At 45.6% G+C, this 19,260-nt stretch overlaps 1 non-coding gene across 1 annotated transcript; it reads right to left on the bottom strand.

The window, feature by feature from the left end:
• Positions 1–4,100: 4,100 nt before the first annotated feature.
• On the bottom strand, positions 4,101–4,186 carry LOC121002992. The gene has a single exon (XR_005779389.1). It is a non-coding gene; the product is annotated as a small nucleolar RNA SNORD71 (small nucleolar RNA).
• Positions 4,187–19,260: the final 15,074 nt, after the last annotated feature.

The raw sequence follows: 19,260 nt of genomic DNA, 5'->3' as shown, positions 1-19,260 counted from the left end.
ACTCCGGAGTGCAGCATCATTCCAACCCGAATCAGCTGCCCATCTCCGAAATTCAGAACAATAAAGCTCCGCAGACAGTTTGTTCTGGCATAAAACACGTAAGTTAGATTCGGCCAGAGCAACACGATCCGGGTCATCATAAATCTGCCCCAGGGCCACAAAAAATCTTTCCACGGATCGAAGGGAGGGATCCCCTGATGGCAGCGAAAAAGCCCAAGTCTGAGCATTACCCCTGAGCAGGGAGATGACAATCCTCACCCTCTGCTCCTCCTTACCAGAGGAGTGGGGACACAAGCAAAAATGGAGTTTGCATGCCTCTCTGAAGCGAACAAAATTCTCACTGCCCCCGGAGAACGTTTCCGGAAGTGAGACCTTTGGCTCGCAACAGACTCCATGAGCCGGAGCAGAGCCCAATGCTTGAAGCTGAGTCATAGATTGACGGAGATCCGCTACTTCCAAAGAAAGACCCTGCATGCGGTCAACCAGGCCAGATAGCGGATCCATGTCAAAAAAGGACGGTTTTGGTGGATTATAATGTCACGGCTGTATGTGAGCAACAATAGTATACAAAGTAAAAGAGCTACTGACCGGACCCAAACTAGGGAGGATAAAGGGTGACCCCTGTCAGACCCTCAAAGCTCTCCCTATGCTGCTAAAGCACATGCCCGGATCCAAATGGCGGAACAAGGCATGCCCACGTGCCTAAGACTGATGACCACTGTAACCCCTACAATAGTGGAAGGGGCACGGCCACCGGTGCCCTACTCAGTATATGGAGGGAACCGTGGCCACCTCAGATCCAGTCAGAAAATAATCAGGTACACAACAATGTCTGTACACTTAGCTGAAGGTGTTGCAGCCGCAGAGAAGACGGATCCAAGGACAGCTGGCAATATCCGGAGTGCTTGCTGCAGCAGAACACAGGTCCAGTGAACTGATAGCTACAAGTGAAGATACTAAAGCAAGAACTACAACTGAAATGAGAACTATAATCCACGCCCTACAATAGGAGGAGGGGTGATATAAAGAGAGGTAAATCAAACGCATGAGGAACAGCTGGGAGGAAGGAAACCAAAAGTAAACAGAGCAGTGAGAACTCCTCCCAGCTCTAGTAGTGACATCATCACAGGGGTGGAGAAACAGAGCTGTGAGAACGTCCCAAAGCTCTGGTAGTGACAGCCTCACCACGTAATCCGACAGCGCCAGCCCCACTCTGCTGCCCTTGAAACGGATCCTGCGCAACCTGTGGTCTAGCAACAAGGGGCCGGGTACGCCTGGTGCTATCAGAGACCTCAACCTCCTCGTCCGAACTTTGGGTCAGACTGCCACTGCTTTCTACAGGTTCATATTCTGGCCCGCTTGATTCATCAGATGAGGGTTCCCATTCCTCATCCGACTGGGTCAGATTCCTGTAGGCCTCTTCAGAAGAATACCCCCTGTTTGACATTTGGACTACTAAATTTAGGGGTATTTCCTGAGACTACCCAAGAAAAAAAGCAAGCCTGTCTTACAAATGGGAGGCTAGCGAAGTACCGGAGTCCGCTGCGATTGATAATAATATCAAAACTGATTTTTTTTTTTATAGCTGTAGCGCTTGTAAAGTGATTGTGCAGTGATCAAAAAAAAATTATTTTTTGTCACTGCGGCGGGGCGGGCGTGGGTGAACGCACGTGTGGGCGACCGATCAGGCCTGATCGGGCAAACACTGCGTTTTGGGTGGAGGGCGAGCTAAGGTGACACTAATGCTATTATAGATCTGACTGTGATCAGTTCTGATCACTTACAGATACTATAAAAGTACAAATGCTGATTAGCGATACGCTAATCAGCGAATAAGTGACTGCGGTGCGGTGGGCTGGGGGCGCTAAACGATCGCTAACTACCTAACCAAGTGGCCTAAACTATCCTAAAACTATCAGTCAATACCAGTGGGAAAAAAAAGTGACAGTTTACACTGATCACTTTTTTCCCTTTCACTAGGTGATTGACAGGGGCGATCAAGGGGTTAATTGGGGTGATGGAGGGTGATCTGGGGGCTAAGTGGGGTGTTGGTGGGTACTCACTGTGATGTGTGCTCCTCTGCTGGGACCAACCGACGAAAAGGACCAGCAGAGGAGCACAGAAGCCATTTAACACATTATATTTATAAATATAATGTGTTAACTGGCTTCTGATTCGATTTTTTTAAAATCATCAACCTGCCAGCGACGATCAGTGGCTGGCAGGTTGATGACGAACTTGTCTTTTAAATTTTGCCGGCCCGCGATGCGTATGCGCGGGCCGGCGTTGCCCGAAATCTCGCGTCTCGCGAGAGGACGCACCGGCACGTCCACCCAGAGTAACAGGACCGCCGTAAAGACGAAATCCTGCATACGGCGGTCCTGAGGAGGTTAAGGACCAGTTCAGGTTTGAAGTCACTTTGTGGGGCTTACATAGTGGAAACACACCATAAATGACCCCATTGTAGAAACTACACCCCTCAAGTTACTTAAAACTGATTTTACAATCTTTGTTAACCCTTTAGGTGTTCCACAAGAATTAAAGGAAAATGGAGATAAAATTTCAAAATTTCACTTTTTTGGCAGATTTTCCATTTTATTACATTTTTTCTTTAACACATTGAGGGTTAACAGCCAAACAAAACTCAACATTTATTACCCTGATTCTGCAGTTTACAGAAATACCCCACATGTGGGCGTAAACTGATGTAAGGGCGCATGGCAGGGCGCAGAAGGAAAGGAATGCCGTATGGTTTTTGGAATGCAGATTTAAAGCCCCCGTGATGCACCCTTACAGTAGAAACTCCCAAAAAGTGACCCTATTTTGGAAACTAGGGGATAAGGTGCCAGTTTTATTGGTACTATTTTGGGGTACATATGATTTTTAATTGCTCTATATTAAGTTTTTTGTGAGGCAAGGTAATTGAAAAATGCCTGTTTTGGCACAGTGTTTTTTTTTTTACAAGATTCATCTGACAGGGTAGATCATGTGCTATTTTTATAGAGCAGGTTGTTTCGGACGCAATGATATCAAATATGTCTACTTTCTTTGTTTGTTTGTTTCAGTTTTACATAATAAAGCAATTTTGAAAAAGAAATTATGTTTTTGTGTGTCCATTTTCTGAACGCTATATGTTTTTTTATTTTTCTGCCGATCGTCTTGTACAGGGGCTCGTTTTTTGCAGAAAGAGTTGAGGTTTTTATTGGTACCATTTTTGGGTACATAGAATTTTTTGATCATTCATTATTACACTTTATGGGGCAATTGTGACCAAAAAATTTGCTGTTTTGGAACAGTTTTTATTAATTTATTTTTACAGCGTTTATCTGAGGGGTTAGGTCATGTAACAGCTTTATAGAGCAGATCGTTACGGACGTGGCAATACCTAATATGTATACTTTTTCTTATTTATTTAAGTTTTACACAATAATAGCATTTCTGAAACCCAAAAAATTATGTTTTAGTGTCTCCATAGTCTGAGAGCCATAGCTTTTTTATTTTTTGGGCGATTGTCTCAAATAGGGTATCATTTTTTGCGGGATGAGGTGATGGTTTGATTGGTACTATTTTGGGGGTCATAAGCCTTTTTGATCACTTGCTGTTGCACTTTTTGTGATGTAAGGTGACAAAAATGACTTTTTACACGGTTTTTATTTTTATTTTTTTATGGTGTTTATCGGACGGGGTGTATCATGTGATATATTTATAGAGACGGTCGTTACAGACGCGGTGATACCTAATATGTGTATTTTTTTATTTATTTTTTATAGGAAAAGGCAATTTTTTTTTAAATTTTACATTTTTTTTTAATTTATTTATTTATTTTTACTTTTATTATTTTCACTTTTTTTTTTATCAAGTCCCTCTTGGATCTTGAAGATCCAGTGGGGCTGATGGCTGTACTATACTTTGCAATGCTCTTGCATTGCAAAGTATAATGCAATCAGATGCCCTGTAGGTGGCAACAGCGGACGCTTTTGAAAAGCGTCCGGTTGCCATGGCAACCATTGGGCTCTGCCATCGCAGCGCGGAAGCCCCGATGGTGGAGAGAGGGAGCCCCCTCCCTCTATTAACCCCATGGATGCCGCTGCTGCAGCATCTATGGGGTTACAGCAGAGTGTCAGCATAGAGCTGACACTCTCTGCTGATGGCGGCGGCTCAGGAATGGAGCCGCCGCCATCACACACAGCAGGGGGACCGCACGGCATGGGGGCAGCCTTGAAAAGGGGGGCGGCCAGCATTGAGGGGCAGTGCTAATGGGGGCAGGAGGCGGACCGCTTCAGGGCACTGGGCAGGCTGCAGGAATGTGGATGGGAGCGGGCGGGGGGGGGAACTTCATAAGGGGCAGGCGAGGAAAAGGGGGGACTTGGCGCACAGATCGGGGGGCACGAAGACACTATCTGATTTCAGGCTCTGATCTGCAGAGCGCAGATCAGAGCCTGAAACCGGCATTTTTTCACTGCCGCGATCCGATTGGTTAGTCTGCACAGACTAACCAATCGGATCGATTGCTGGCAAGGGGCCACTCTGATTGGTCCCTTGCCGGCATTACTGAACTGTATGCTGTCCGTGACAGCACCAGGGCAGGGGCAGAAACTTGACGTCTATACACGTGGTAGCTGCATGGGGTATGTGCAGCTATCACGTATATATACGGATTGCGGTCGTGAAGGGGATAACAACTGAATTTGACAGCAGTATATAAGCCTGTAATTTCACACGTGCTGATGCTGCAAGGCCTGAAAATAGTGTTTTTTGTCAAATAAGTGTGTTTTTCAAACCCCAGAAAATGATGGGTGTATTTCTAGCTTAAATTGCACACTGACTAATACAGATGTTGTAGATTGCACAAAAAAATTTTTTTTGCTAACAGAATTTGAAAGCTGTATATATTTAACTTGAATTTAACACTTGCAGATATGGCAAATACTGTTTTTTGAAAAAAAAATTGGGTTTTTTCAAACCCCAGAAAATGATGGGTGTATTTCTAGCTTAAATTGCACACTGACTAATACAGAAATATGGTGATTTGCAATGTCCCAAAAGCTCAGATGCAGTGCTGGTGCACTGAGCATGCATAAAATGGCCGCTGCCGCCACCCACCTAACTAACAGAATTCTAAAAGTTTGTATTTTTGGTCAATGAGCTCAGGGCAGGGTAAAACGATAGTGCCCTGCACCCACACAACTATTTGTCTGTAGATCGCTGAGTTAGATTCTCCCCTATGCTCTCCCTGAAATCACAAGTCCAGCAGCATCCTCTCCCTACACTTGTAACAGCAGAGTGACGTGCAGCGCTTCGTGACCCAAGCTTATATAGAGCCTGGGTCACATGCTGCTCTGGCCAATCACAGCCATGCCATTAGTAGGCATGGCTGTGATGGCCTCTTGGGGCAAGTAGTATGACGCTTGTTGATTGGCTGCTGTGCAGCCTTTCAAAAAGCGCCAAGAAAGCGGCGAACACCGAACCAGAACTTTTACGAAAATGTTTGGGTCCGGGGTCCAAAAATCCTAAAGTTCGGTACGAACCCGAACTTTACAGTTCGGGTTCGCTCAACCCTACCCCCAGCATTAATAATGTCCCTCACAGTGGCCCCCAGCATTAATAATATGGCCCACTGCATTTTTTTTGACTACCAAAAAATTAAATCATACCTCATCTACTTTCACGCGCGGGGACACTCGCTCCTCACTGGACACAGCAGGACCTGATGTGATCGTGTGAGGTCCAATGCATCCAATGAGGAGTCTGTGTCCCTGCGCTTTGGATGGCCACTATTTACTAGACTTAAAAAAAACAAAAACAAAAAAACAGCTGTGTTAACAGCCACATAGACTGCAATTGGTTATAATTGGTTATATATGGACGCTACTTAAACTCCTGTCACATGACCTAAATAACATCACTCTCCTCCAAGATACAGTCCCATGTAAATAACAACACTCGCCACCCTTATCCCCTCCAACATACAGTCCCATGTAAATAAAATCACTCAATTTCCTTCAGCCCCTCCAATATACAGTCCCATGTAAACAACATCACTCCCCTCCCTTTAGCCCCTTCAATATACAGTCCACCCTTCACCCCTCCCTTCATCCCTAACATCCAGTCCCTTGTAAATAATATCACTTTCTCAACCAAGCAGGGAGCTCGGTGGTGTGAGAGAGCAGAACTACAACTCCTAGCATTCCTCGGACTCTCTCACTGAATCGATCCCTTCACTTACCTCTCCTCAGTCACAGAAGCCATCACAGTCAGGGTCTTCTCCACTAGTTCTCTTCTTCACAGCTTAGCTACACCCCCTCCCGCACTTATCACATGGCGGTTGCATCATCGAAGGTCCTTCTCCACCACTGAGCTCTGCCTCTAGCACAGATCACCTGACTGTGATGTCGCCACAGGTCCTTCAGCTCCTGCAGTGAGTCCCTGGTTAGTAGTCACCCTTTTTTTTTTCCATTAGCAGGCAGTACATTCAGGGCCTGAGACAAAACATCTAGGGCCCAGGCCCCGAATGTTTTAACCGAGTGACGCCATAGTAGACTCGGCGGGGCAGCTGTCCCGCTGACGGCCCTGCAGGAGCCTCTCACGGGGGTGGGCGGCCCCCTAGTGGCCGCAGGTCCATGCCCGAGTGCCTTAAACGGTCAGTCCGCCTCTGGAGCGGACTCAATGTTGGGGAATGGCGATTGTGCATCCCCCTGTCCTTTAACACCTCAGATGCCGCATTCAACACTGATCACGGCATCTGAGAGTCACATTCAGCCTATCAGGGGATTAATCAGGGGTTAAAACAAAAAAATACATACCTACCTCCATTTAATCACGGAGATTACGTCACCGCGCCTGCCCAGAATGATGATGTCACACGTTAGCGTGCGAGAATTAGCACATTTCCTTCTATGAAGATGGCCGCGACAGCCTCTCCACGATATAATGGTGAGTATGTTTTTTATTTTTTTACCTCTATTTCAGGAAAAATTGATTTGTTACCATAAAGAGCCAAGAAATTCGGATTTGTAGCTAATCAAATTTTTCCTGAAATTCGGATTCCTTAAAGCATCTTACAAAACAGAAAGCTGTTAAATGCACTGTGCACTGGGAAATATTTTAGGCCTTAATGCCCTGTCCATTTTTATAGGCCATTCCCCCAACCTACAACCTTTAACCCCTTAGGGACCGGGCTCATTTTCACCTTAAGTACCAGGCTATTTTTTGCAAATCTGACCAGTGTCATTTTATGTGGTGATAACTTTAAAATGCTTTGACTTATCCAGGCCATTCTGAGATAATTTTTTCGTCACAAATTGCACTTTATGACACTGGTAAAATGAAGTAAAAAAAAAAAAACATTTTTATTTATAAAAAAAATACAAAATTTCCGAAAATTTTGGAAAAATTTGCAAATTTCCAAGTTTCAATTTCTCTACTTTTATAATACATAGTAATACCTACAAAAATAGTTATTGCTTTACATTCCCCATATGTCTACTTCATGTTTGGATCATTTTGGGAATGCCATTTTAGTTTTTGGGTACGTTACAAAGCTTAGAAGTTTAGAAGCAAATCTTGAAATTTTTCAGACATTTTCAAAAACCCAATTTTTAGGGACTAGTTCAGGTCTGAAGTCACTTTGTGAGGCTTACATAATAGAAATCACGAAAAAGTGGACAATATTCCTTTGGATGGACGTCACTATGTATCATTTACAATAGCTCAAAAGATAGTGGTTATTAGTTATCTTAAAACATAACTTTTACTCATGAAATTAAAAAAATAGGCCCAAAATAGTATGATAAATGATAAAATTATGAGAGCGGCAGTATTACAGGTCAATGTGCACGGCGGCACCCAGGTAATTGGTGAAAAAAGAGGAAAAGTGCTCGGCGGCACCTGAAATAAAACCCGTGCTCCTACCGCTCTGTCGTCAACGTCCAGGGTGCAGGGTGCTCTTATAATTTTATCATTTATCATACTTATATTTTGGGCCTATTTTTTTATTTCATGAGTAAAAGTTATGTTTTAAGATAACTAATAACCACTATCTTTTGAGCTATTATAATAGAAACCACCCAAAAATGACCCCATTCTAGAAACTACACCCCTCAAGGTATTCAAAACTGATTTTACAAACGTCGTTAACCCTTTAGGTTTTCCATAAGAGTTAATGGCAAATGGAGATAACATTTCCAAATTTAGATTTTTTGGCAAATTTTCAATTTTAATAAATTTTTTCCAGTTACAAAGCAAGGGTTAACAGCCAAACAAAATGCTATATGTATTGCCCCGATTCTTTAGTTTGAAGAAACACCCCATATGTGGCCGTAAACTACTGTACATGCACACAGTAGGGCGTAGAGGGAAAGGTGCGCCGTGTGGTTTTTGGAAGGCAGATTTTGCTGGACTGGTTTATTTACACCATGTCCCATTTGAGTAGAAACTCCATAAAAGTGACCCCATTTTGGAAACTATGGAATAAGGTGGCAGTTTTGTTGGGACTATTTTTAGGGTACATATGATTTTTAGTTGCTCTATATTACATTTTTGTGAGGCAAGGTTACCAAAATTCTAAAATTTCATCTCCATTTGCCATAAACTGTTGAGGAACACCTAAAAGGTTAATAAAGTTTGTAAAATCAGTTTTGAATACCGTGAGGGGTGTAGTTTCTTAGATGGGGTCGCTTTTATGGAGTTTCTACTCTAGGGGTGCATCAGGGGAGCTTCAAATGGGACATGGTGCCAAAAAAAAAAAAGGCCATCAAAATCTGCCTTCCAGAAACCGTACGGCATTTCTTTCCTTCTGCACCCTGCCGTTTGGTCATACAGCAGTTTACGACCACATATGTGGTATGTCTGTAAACTGCAGAATCAAGGTAATAAATATTAAGTTTTGTTTGGCTGTTAACCCTTGCTTTGTTACTGGAAAAAAAACGGATTCAAATGGAAAATTTGCCAAAAAATTGCTGTTTTGGCACAGATTTTATTTAATTTTTTGGACCATGTTCATCTGAGGGGTTAGGTCATGAGGTATTTTTATAGAGCAGATTCTTACGGACGCGGCGAAACCTAATATTTTAAATTTATTTATGTTTTACACTATATTATCTTTTTATAAACAAAAGCCGATTATCTTAGGTAGGGGCTAATTTTTTGCGGAAAGAGAGGACGGTTTTATTGGCACTATTTTGGGCGGCATATGACTGTTTGATCGCTTGCTATTACAATTTTTGTGATGTAAGGTGACAAAAAAATACCTTTTTTTGCACGGTTTTTATTTTATTTTTTTGACCGTGTTCATTTGAGGGGTTAGGTCATGGGGTATTTTTATAGAGCAGATTCTTACGGACGCGGCTATACCTAATATGTCTATTTTTTTATATTTATTTATGTTTTACACTATATTATCTTTTTATAAACAAAAAAAATAACATTTTAGTATCTCCATAGAATAAAAGAGTCATTTTTTATTTAGTTTTTAGCCGATTATCTTAGGTAGGGGCTCATTTTTTGCAGAAAGAGAGGACGGTTTTATTGGCACTATTTTGGGCGGCATATGACTTTTTGATCGCTTGCTATTACAATTTTTGTGATGTAAGGTGACAAAAAAATACCTTTTTTTGCACGGTTTTTATTTTATTTTTTTGACCGTGTTCATCTGAGGGGTTAGGTCATGGGGTATTTTTATAGAGCAGATTCTTACGGATGTGGCGATACCTAATATGTCTACTTTTTTTATTTATTTTAGTTTTACTAAATAATTTTTTTTAGATTTTTTTTGGGGTTTTAGTGTCTCAAGTCTGAGAACCATAGTTTTTTATCCAATTGTCAGTGGCTAAATTGGGGAAGGGGAATATAAGTTTAGTACTCCATGGACGTGTGGTACTCCCTGAAGCAACCGTCAGTGCAGAGGCCCGGATGATCGGGGCACGTGTCACACTGAGTAGTGGTGTCCTTCCGTATCCACCTCCTGTGACACACTCTGCACTTTTTTGGGGTCTGTCCCTTCTTTCCAGTATGGGGGACCACGCCTGGAAAGTGTTGGCCAGGGACGATCCGGGCGCCTCCAGTTCCCGAGGTACTCCGGCCTGCTCTTTCCCGGTCAGAAAAGATCAGGGCCTTGAGGAATGCCTCATAGAACTGAAGGAATGTCCCTGTGTTGCCAGTGCTCCAGGACAGCACAAAAGAGTTGTACAAGGCAACCTGTACCAAGTAGACCGCAACTTTTTTGTTCCATGCCCGGGTTTTGCGCATGGCATTATATGGCTTGTCGACTCTACAATCAGGCTTGAGGACCGTTGCCGCGGTATCTCGCACAGGGACAGGGGTGATGCCGTTACCGTGAATTGTGGACAGTACAAGGACATCCCTCTCAAAATGCTCTGGAGTACACCAGACAAGTTCGCCGGCAGGGGGCTCAGGTGAACTGATCTGGTGGGCTGGAAAACTAGTACGAGCCCCATAGCTGCTCGTATTAGTGTGGGCCACAGGGCCCTAGCATGGCGGTCCCCTTGCTCCGCCTGGCGGCGTCTCCGCCGCCTTGGGGGCTCATCATCATCGCTAGATGATGAGGAGGACGCGATTGATAAAAGAAAAGAGGGGTCATCCTTGTCCTCAATGGGGCTCTCGGATTTAGAGGCAAGCTGTGCGTATGCCTCCTCGGCTGAGAACATCCGGCACACAATAGGGGAGTGTGTGTGTGCGTGTGTGTGTGCATGCGTGTTAAACTTTATTTGGCGTGTGTGTTGGGGGGGGCACGGGTGTTCACGAACTTACCCTAAACTTAACAGACAAAAAAATTAATAAAAAATTAATAAAAAAAGAGTAAAAAATGTGAAAAAAATAATTAAATCAATTCAAACTCGCTGATCAGCAGTCCAAAGCTAATCATCGGTGGGGTTTGCGATACGCTAACAGTGGTCGGACTCTAAGAGTGCCAGCCACAGTCAGCGTACGCAGAAAAAAAAAAAACTGCTTGCGCCCCCATAACAAGTTGTGGGGGGCAAGCTGCAGCACCCCTGGGGGGGAAGTCTAGGGTCACACAGCTGTGCGGTGGACCCCAGACACCCGATTTAGGGGGATGCAATCAAAAACTTCCACTTCCACTAACTTTCCCTGAATATCCCTGCCTAACCTTTCCCTAAATACCTTGCAGCTGTAATTTGAACTGCCCGCCCGCCCTGTCGACCAATGAGAGCCGACCTGAGAGGTGATGTCACCATCACCTCTCAGGATCGCAGGATGGTGATTGGTAGTGTATTATCACACCACCGATCACCATCCTGTTCCGGGTTATCGGGTCCCCAAAGACCCGAATAACCCAGAAACGCAGCAAACCGCAGGTCTGAATTGACCTGCAGTTTGCTGCGATCGCCGACATGGGGGGTCACAGGACCCCTTAGCGCATTGTCCCAGGGTGCCTGCTCAATGATTTGAGCAGGCACCCAGTTCCGATCACTGCCCGCCGCGCGGCGGTGATCGGAACTACTCAGGACATACAGGTACGCCCTGTGTCCTTAAGTACCAGGACATCAGGGCGTACCTGTGCGCCCTATGTCCGGAACAGGTTAAATCACAAATAATACATATGACCTCCATCATCACACCCTATAATGGATGTAGACCCCTAAACGAATGCAGCCCCCCACACACCAGGCCCCTATAACGCACCATAGAAAGACCCCAGAAAATGCAGAACACACATCAGACCCCCATGAACTAATACAGTCCTCAGACCAGACCCCCATAAATAAATACAGACCCCAAAATCCCCAAACATACAGATCTTATAACTTCTCTTATATCAGATCCCCTTTATTAAACACCCCACACACCCTAAATCCCTAAATCAAGACTCAAAAGCAGTCCTTAGATCCTAGATCATTCCTGTCTTGATACAGACCCTAGACCAACCCCCTTCTTATATACAGACCAGTCCTTAATACAACCCCCAGACGAAATTTACATCTTCGCCAACTATTGCAGACACCAATATCCGAAGTGGAGAGTAGTGATGAGCAAGCACCAAAGTATTAGGCCCAAACACATTGCTATATTCGTGTGCTGAGCCGAGAACCGGAGTAGAATGGAAGTCAATGGGAGACAACCAGGCACCCCCTGCTCAGAAGAGAATAGGGTTTCTGGTTCTTAATAAAAGGTTAGAAATTGATGGATACCCCATCAAAATGGTTTGGAAACAGCATTACAAGGATAGCTGGATGCATCTTAGACTCCTATTATGTACAACATACAATAGACAACCACACTGTAACGGTCATGTACACACACACACAGGGGGGAGGGAAGTGTCCACTGCGCTCCACCCTGACCCCTGGCCCTGCCTACTTGCCTCGCGAGTCCTAATGACAGGGGACAACTGGACGTCAATCCCTAGCTTGGACTAAGTGCAGGGATGACAGACAGACAAAGAACAGAACGTGAACGGACCGAGTCAATACCAGGAAATCTACAAAGTACAAATGGAGCAAGCAGAGAATAGTCAGGAGAAGCCGGGGTCATAAATACCAGGAGAGTCGTGAAGTTCCAAAGGAGTCAGCAGAGGATCGTCAGGAGTTCAGCAGGGGGTCAGTACGCCAGGAAAGACAAAATCGCAGGTGGAACCTAAATAACAGGCAATCTTTGGCCAGCAGATTGCCTGTTTAAATAGGGAGCTAGAGGGGTCATGTGACGTGGCCAGCGTCACATGACTTCACACAGACTACACAGCCGAGCACCGAGTGATCAGCTCGGTGCTCAGCCCTAAAACCATTAGCATGAATGCAGATAGATGCACACATAGTATTATCAGGAGCGCGGGTGACGCTGGACGCACTGATGATGCGCGCGCGCTCTGGACGTGCCCGCCTCCTAGACGGCGCCGTGACAGTACCCCCCCTTTTACGCGGGGCCACCGGACCCAAGGACTCAGGTGACGGCTTCTCGGGATGATCCTCATGAATTTTCTTAACCAGTCTAGGAGCATGAACCTCCCTAGCTGGTACCCAAGACGTCTCCTCAGGTCCATAGCCCTTCCAGTGCACCAGATACTGCAAGGAATTACGCACTCTCCTGACATCCACAATTTTAGATACCACATACTCCACAGAATCCTTAACCAGAACAGGCAGAGGCGCGGCTTGTGACAGTACAATAGGTTCGATGTATTTTTTTAGTAGGGACTTGTGAAATACATCGTGAATGTGGAACGAGTTGGGCAATTCTAACCTAAATGATACAGGATTAATCACCTCTACGATTTTGTACGGCCCTACAAAGCGAGGAGCAAACTTTCTTGAAGCAACTTTGAGTGAAAGATTTTTAGAGGACAATCACACCTTATCACCCACCTGAAAGTTCACCCCCGTGGAACGTCTCCTATTGGCCTTGACTCTTTGAGTATCTTGAGCCTTTTCCAGGTTCGATTGAACCCGAGCCCATACTGTGCACAGTTCAGAGGAGAGCCTATCCGCCTCAGGGTTAGAGGAGGAGACGGATGACCCAGAAAGAAAATGAGGATGAAAGCCATAGTTACAAAAAAAAGGAGAGACCCCAGCAGAGGAATTAACACGGTTATTCAGAGCAAACTCGGCTAATGGAAGGTATTTCACCCACAACTGTTGATCATCTGCAACATATGCCCTGAGAAATTGTTCCACCGACTGATTGAGGCGCTCAGTCTGTCCATTACTTTCAGGGTGAAAAGCAGATGAAAAGGACAGAGAAATCTGGTATCTCAGACAGAAGGCCCTCCAAAACTTGGACACAAACTGCACACCCCTGTCAGATACAATATTTTCTGGAATGCCATGTAAACGTACAATTTGTTCCACAAACAAAGATGCTAGGGTCTTCGCACTCGGGAGTTTAGGCAGGGGAATAAAGTGAGCCATCTTGCTGAATCTATCGACCACTACCCAAACCACAGTTTTACCCTCTGCAGGTGGCAGATCAGTGATAAAATCCATCGAGATATGAGACCAGGGTCTACTGGGAATGGGTAAGGGTCGTAGGTCCCCAGCCGGGCGAGTCCTAGGGGTCTTAGACCTCGCACAAACCTCACAGGCCAACACATAAGACTTGACATCTCTAGTTAAAGTAGGCCACCAGAATGATCTGGAAACCAGCTCTTTAGTGCCCTCAATGCCCGGATGTCCACAAAAAACAGAGTCATGACACTCACCCAGCAGTTGGAGACGAAACTGTACGGGAACAAACAACTTATCTGTAGGAGTGGATGGCGGAGTTAGGTGTTGTTCAGCCTTGATGAGAGTCGTGATGTCCTGAGACGAGGCTGCTACGAAGACCTTAGCTGGTAAAATGGTTTCAGGTGGAGTCTCTGTAGGCTGGTATGCACAGAAACTCCGAGAGAGTGCGTCGGCCTTCACGTTTCTACTTCCAGGTCTGAAAGTTATGGAAAAATTAAAGCGAGTAAAAAACAATGCCTATCTAGCCTGACGGGGATTTAACCTTTTAGCCGACTCGAGAAACATTAGGTTCTTATGATCGGTAACAACAGTAACACAATGTTTTGCCCCCTCAAGAAAATGTCTCCATTCTTCAAATGCCCACTTAATGGCCAGTAACTCCCGATTTCCTATGTCATAATTTCTCTCAGAGGGGGAAAACTTTCTGGAAAAAAAAGCACAAGGTCTCAGGTTAGTGAGGGTAGCAGGACCTTGCGAGAGGACTGCTCCTGCCCCGTCCTCGGAAGCATCCACCTCCACGATAAAAGGTTTTTCCTGATCTGGCTGGGTTAGAACGGGAGCGCTACTGAAAGCATCCTTTAGGGTTTCAAATGAATCTAAGGCCTCAGTAGACCAATTTTCCAGATCCGCCCCTTTTTTAGTGAGGTCGGTCAGTGGTCTAGAGATTACCGAGAAATTCTTTATGAACTTACGGTAGTAGTTAGCGAATCCAAGGAAACGTTGTAAGGCCTTTAAGGATGATGGTCTTACCCATCCCTTAATCACTAAAATCTTGCTAGGATCCATCTTTATGGCATGGGGAGTCAGAACATGTCCGAGAAATATAATCTCCTGCACCCCAAAAACACATTTTTCCTGTTTAGCAGATAATTGGTTCTCTCTCAACACCTCCAACACCTGTCTAACATGAAACACATGACTCTTAAAATCAGGGGAAAATATCAAAATGTCGTCGAGATATACAATGACAAATTTTCCCAAGAACTCCCTAAGAATATTGTTCAGGAAATTTTGGAACACAGCCGGGGCATTGCTGAGTCCAAAAGGCATAACGAGATATTCAAAGTGACCAGCCGGGGTATTGAATGCTGTTTTCCACTCGTCCCCCTCCTTGATTCGGATTAAATTGTATGCTCCTCTTAAATCAATCTTAGAAAACCAGGCCGCCCCTAATACCTGGTTAAATAAATCCGGAATCAATGGGAGGGAGTAAGTATTTTGGATAGTGATCTCATTTAATTTCCGGTAATCTATACAGGGTCTAAGACCACCATCCTTCTTCTTAACAAAGAAAAACCCTGCCCCCAAGGGAGAAACCGAGGGTCTAATGTGCCCCTTAATGAGACTCTCCTTAATGTAATCTTCCATGGCCTCACGTTCAGGTTTGGAAAGATTGTAAATACGCCCCTTAGGAAACCTTGCCCCCTTCTCCAGGACTATGGCGCAATCATAAGGTCTATGGGGAGGAAGAGCCTCTGTGGACGACGACGAGAACACATCAGCATACACCTTTATGACTGCGGGTAATACCTCAGACTCCAGAGAGAACCCAACCCGTATTCTAGCCAAACACGAGCCGCACTCAGATCCCCAACTCACCAGTTCCCCTCTGGTCCAATCAATCGTAGGATTGTGTAATTGGAGCCACGGCATCCCCAATACCACCTCGACTGGTAAGTTCTCTAGGACTAACAGGGAACATTTCTCTAAGTGGCACACTCCCACAGCTAAGGAAATCTCTGAGGTACATGACCTCACAGTACCCCCCACCAGGGGAGTGGATTTGATGGCCATGATATGGATGGGCGTGGGTAAAACAAAAATTGGAATACCCTGTCTAGTAGCATACCCCTGGTCAATAAAGCTGGCCGCTGAGCCCGAATCTATAAAGGCCTGACCCGACCACTTATTAGAACCCAGAGAAATTGTTATAGGAACTAAAAGCTTACTCTTAGTAATAACAGGGAGTACCTGGTCCCTTGGTGGTCTTGTCTTGGAAGCCTCATCAGAAAGGATCCTCTTTGGACACTGATTGATCCAATGGTCAGGATCTCCACAGTAGAAACAGATCCCACGTCTGCGGCGCTGATCCCCTCTGGTCATCCCAATTTGCATAGGTTCTTCAGAGGAGACCTTCACACCACTCCTGGTGCAACCCTCAGACTGGACCAGTACCTGAGAAGAGAACTGTCGTTCCTGTCGTCTTTCTCTCACACGTCGGTCGAGTCGGACTGCTAGGGTCATAGTCTCCTCAAGAGTCTCAGGGAGCTGATAACTCACTAGTAGGTCTTTTAGATTATCAGATAGGCCTGACCTGAATTGACACTTAAGAGCTGGCTCATTCCACCCTGAGGGAACACACCACCTTCTAAATTGGGTGCAATACTCCTCCGCAGAGAGGTTGCCTTGAACCAATGCTTTCAGCGCAGTTTCGGCTACCAGGGCCCTGTCTGGTTCATCATACAGGGTACCCAGAGCCTGAAAAAAAACCTCTACCGTGGTTAAACAACTAGCATCAGGGGGTAAAGAAAAGGCCCACTCCTGGGGATCCCCCTGTAAGCGGGAAATAACAATGCCCACCCGTTGGCTTTCCGACCCGGAAGACAAGGGGCGTAAACTAAAATACAATTTACAGCTCTCCTTTAAAGGAGTGAAACTTCCTCCGAACTCCAGAGAAGGGCTATGGAAGCTTGATCGGTGGCTCCATATGAGGGCTCAAGTTCGGACCAGAGGCCTGAGGAGCAGCAGCGTATTGTCCTATTTCTAGGGAAAGAATCTTCTCCCCTAGCTCCTGCACCATCTGCGTCAGGTTTGACACATGCTCAGTCAGGGTCACTAGAGGACTCATGGTACAGTGGTTTCAGTAGGCCTGTTATTCTGTAACGGTCACGTACACACACACACAGGGGAGAGGAAAGTGACCACTGCGCTCCACCCTGACCCCTGGCCCTGCCTACTTGCCTCGCGAGTCCTAATGACAGGGGACAACTGGACGTCAATCCCTAGCTTGGACTAAGTGCAGGGATGACAGACAGACAAAGAACAGAACGTGAACGGACCGAGTCAATACCAGGAAATCTACTGTAAGATCCTCACCTGCTTTGCACTCCAGGGGAACCAAGAGGGGTCCTCGTGGAGTTGCGGGACAGGTTATGCGTGTCTCTGATGCACCAGCGCTGACCTCTTTGCGAGCCAGTGCGGGGATGCGTTCGCGTGGACATCGGAGGGGAGGACCGTCGGAGTCCCGGGGACAGAGTGGCCAGGCGAGTGACAAGACGCCGCGGCCAGGGTTGTCTCCGGTGTGTCTCCTGCGACTTCCGTTTCCGCATCTGGGTCCACGCGCTCGCATACTCGCGCTGAGTCAATCATGCGTCCGTGCGTACGCACGAGGGCAGGTTCGCAAAGGGATACACGGTCGCGAGTACGCGCTTCTTATGCGCTTCGTCGACCAGTGGCGCATAATATACTGACTCACAAGAGCAAAGTGGATTAGGGAGCCAGCCATGGGTTAATCAGCTTGTGATTGCCTTAGGCCATGTACTCAGGTGCAGGGCAATTTGTTCACCTATGGTAGTGGACACTTGGCACCCTGGGATTGGTCAGCAGGCATTTAAAAGGAGGTCTCTCAGGGTGATCAGTGCCCACTGTTATTTTCCCTCAACCAGGTATAGGTCACAACTGCTAGTGACTGAAGACTGCCAGGAACTTTGTCCTTTGCAGCGGACCCAAGATCTGGAGTGACTCGACTGCCAAGTGCACAGCATCATTCAGCACTGGTTGGGACTATTCCTGGAATCTCCTTGCCTGGTTTTTGTTATTATTCCTTGTTACCAGCAAGTGTCCTGGACGTTTATGTTTCTGGTGAATAAACACCTTTTTTCTTTCATCACTGGTCTGTTTGTTGGTGCCTTGCATTACATCTACAAAGTACAAATGGAGCAAGCAGAGAATAGTCAGGAGAAGCCGGGGTCATAAATACCAGGAGAGTCGTGAAGTACCAAAGGAGTCAGCAGAGGATCGTCAGGAGTTCAGCAGGGGGTCAGTACACCAGGAAAGACAAAATCGCAGGTGGAACCTAAATAACAGGCAATCTTTGGCCAGCAGATTGCCTGTTTAAATAGAAATAGGGAGCTAGAGGGGTCATGTGACGTGGCCAGCGTCACATGACTTCACACAGACTACACAGCCGAGCACCGAGTGATCAGCTCGGTGCTCAGCCCTAAAACCATTAGCATGAATGCAGATAGATGCACACATAGTATTATCAGGAGCACGGGTGACGCTGGACGCACTGATGATGCGCGCGTGCTCTGGACGTGCCCGCCTCCTAGACAGCACCATGACACACACAAAGGCTACATGCTAAAAGCCAGGTACTGTATGTGCCCAATCTATCCATGAGACAGATGACAGGCTTAGTCAGCATACCTTACAATGGCAGCCTTGTGCACTATGAGATATTCCAAATCAGCTCTCATCTGACTGACAGCCAGTAAACCTCAAAGTTATTTGGCATCTGTCGGGTGGCTTGGGTGGACCTGCACACCTAGATTAATATATTAGGGCGACAAAAAGTTTTCCGAATGTCCTAACATAATATTCAATAACCTTTCTATACAGTTTTGTCATGTAAAAACTCATTTGCATAAACATGGGTTTATGGGAAAGACATGCAAATGAGCAGAATCTGCCTTGTTTTTCAGCTGTCATAAGACTATGAAAACCAATAGAGGGCGGTTATGAACAGCGCCCTCTATTGATTTTACAGTCTTATGACAAGTCTAATATTCTTGTCAGAATACTATGAAACCAATAGAGGGCGCTGTTCATAACTCAATAGCGCCCACTATTGGTTACATAGTCTCCTGTGCAGGTCCACCCAAGACATCCAACAAATGCAAAATAACTTTGAGGTTCTCACTCAGATGAGAGCTGGTTTGGAATATCTCATAGTTCACAAGGCTTCCATTGTAAGGTATGCTGTCTGTTATCTGTTTCATGGATAGATGGCTGGTTTGTACATACCTGGCTTTTGGCACATAGCATTTGTGTTGTTGTCTATTGT

The sequence above is a fragment of the Bufo bufo genome, chromosome 5, assembly GCF_905171765.1.
Source record: "Bufo bufo chromosome 5, aBufBuf1.1, whole genome shotgun sequence".
NCBI lineage: Eukaryota > Metazoa > Chordata > Amphibia > Anura > Bufonidae > Bufo > Bufo bufo.
Note: the sequence above shows the minus strand (reverse complement) of the source record. Positions and strands in the feature narration are given on the sequence as shown.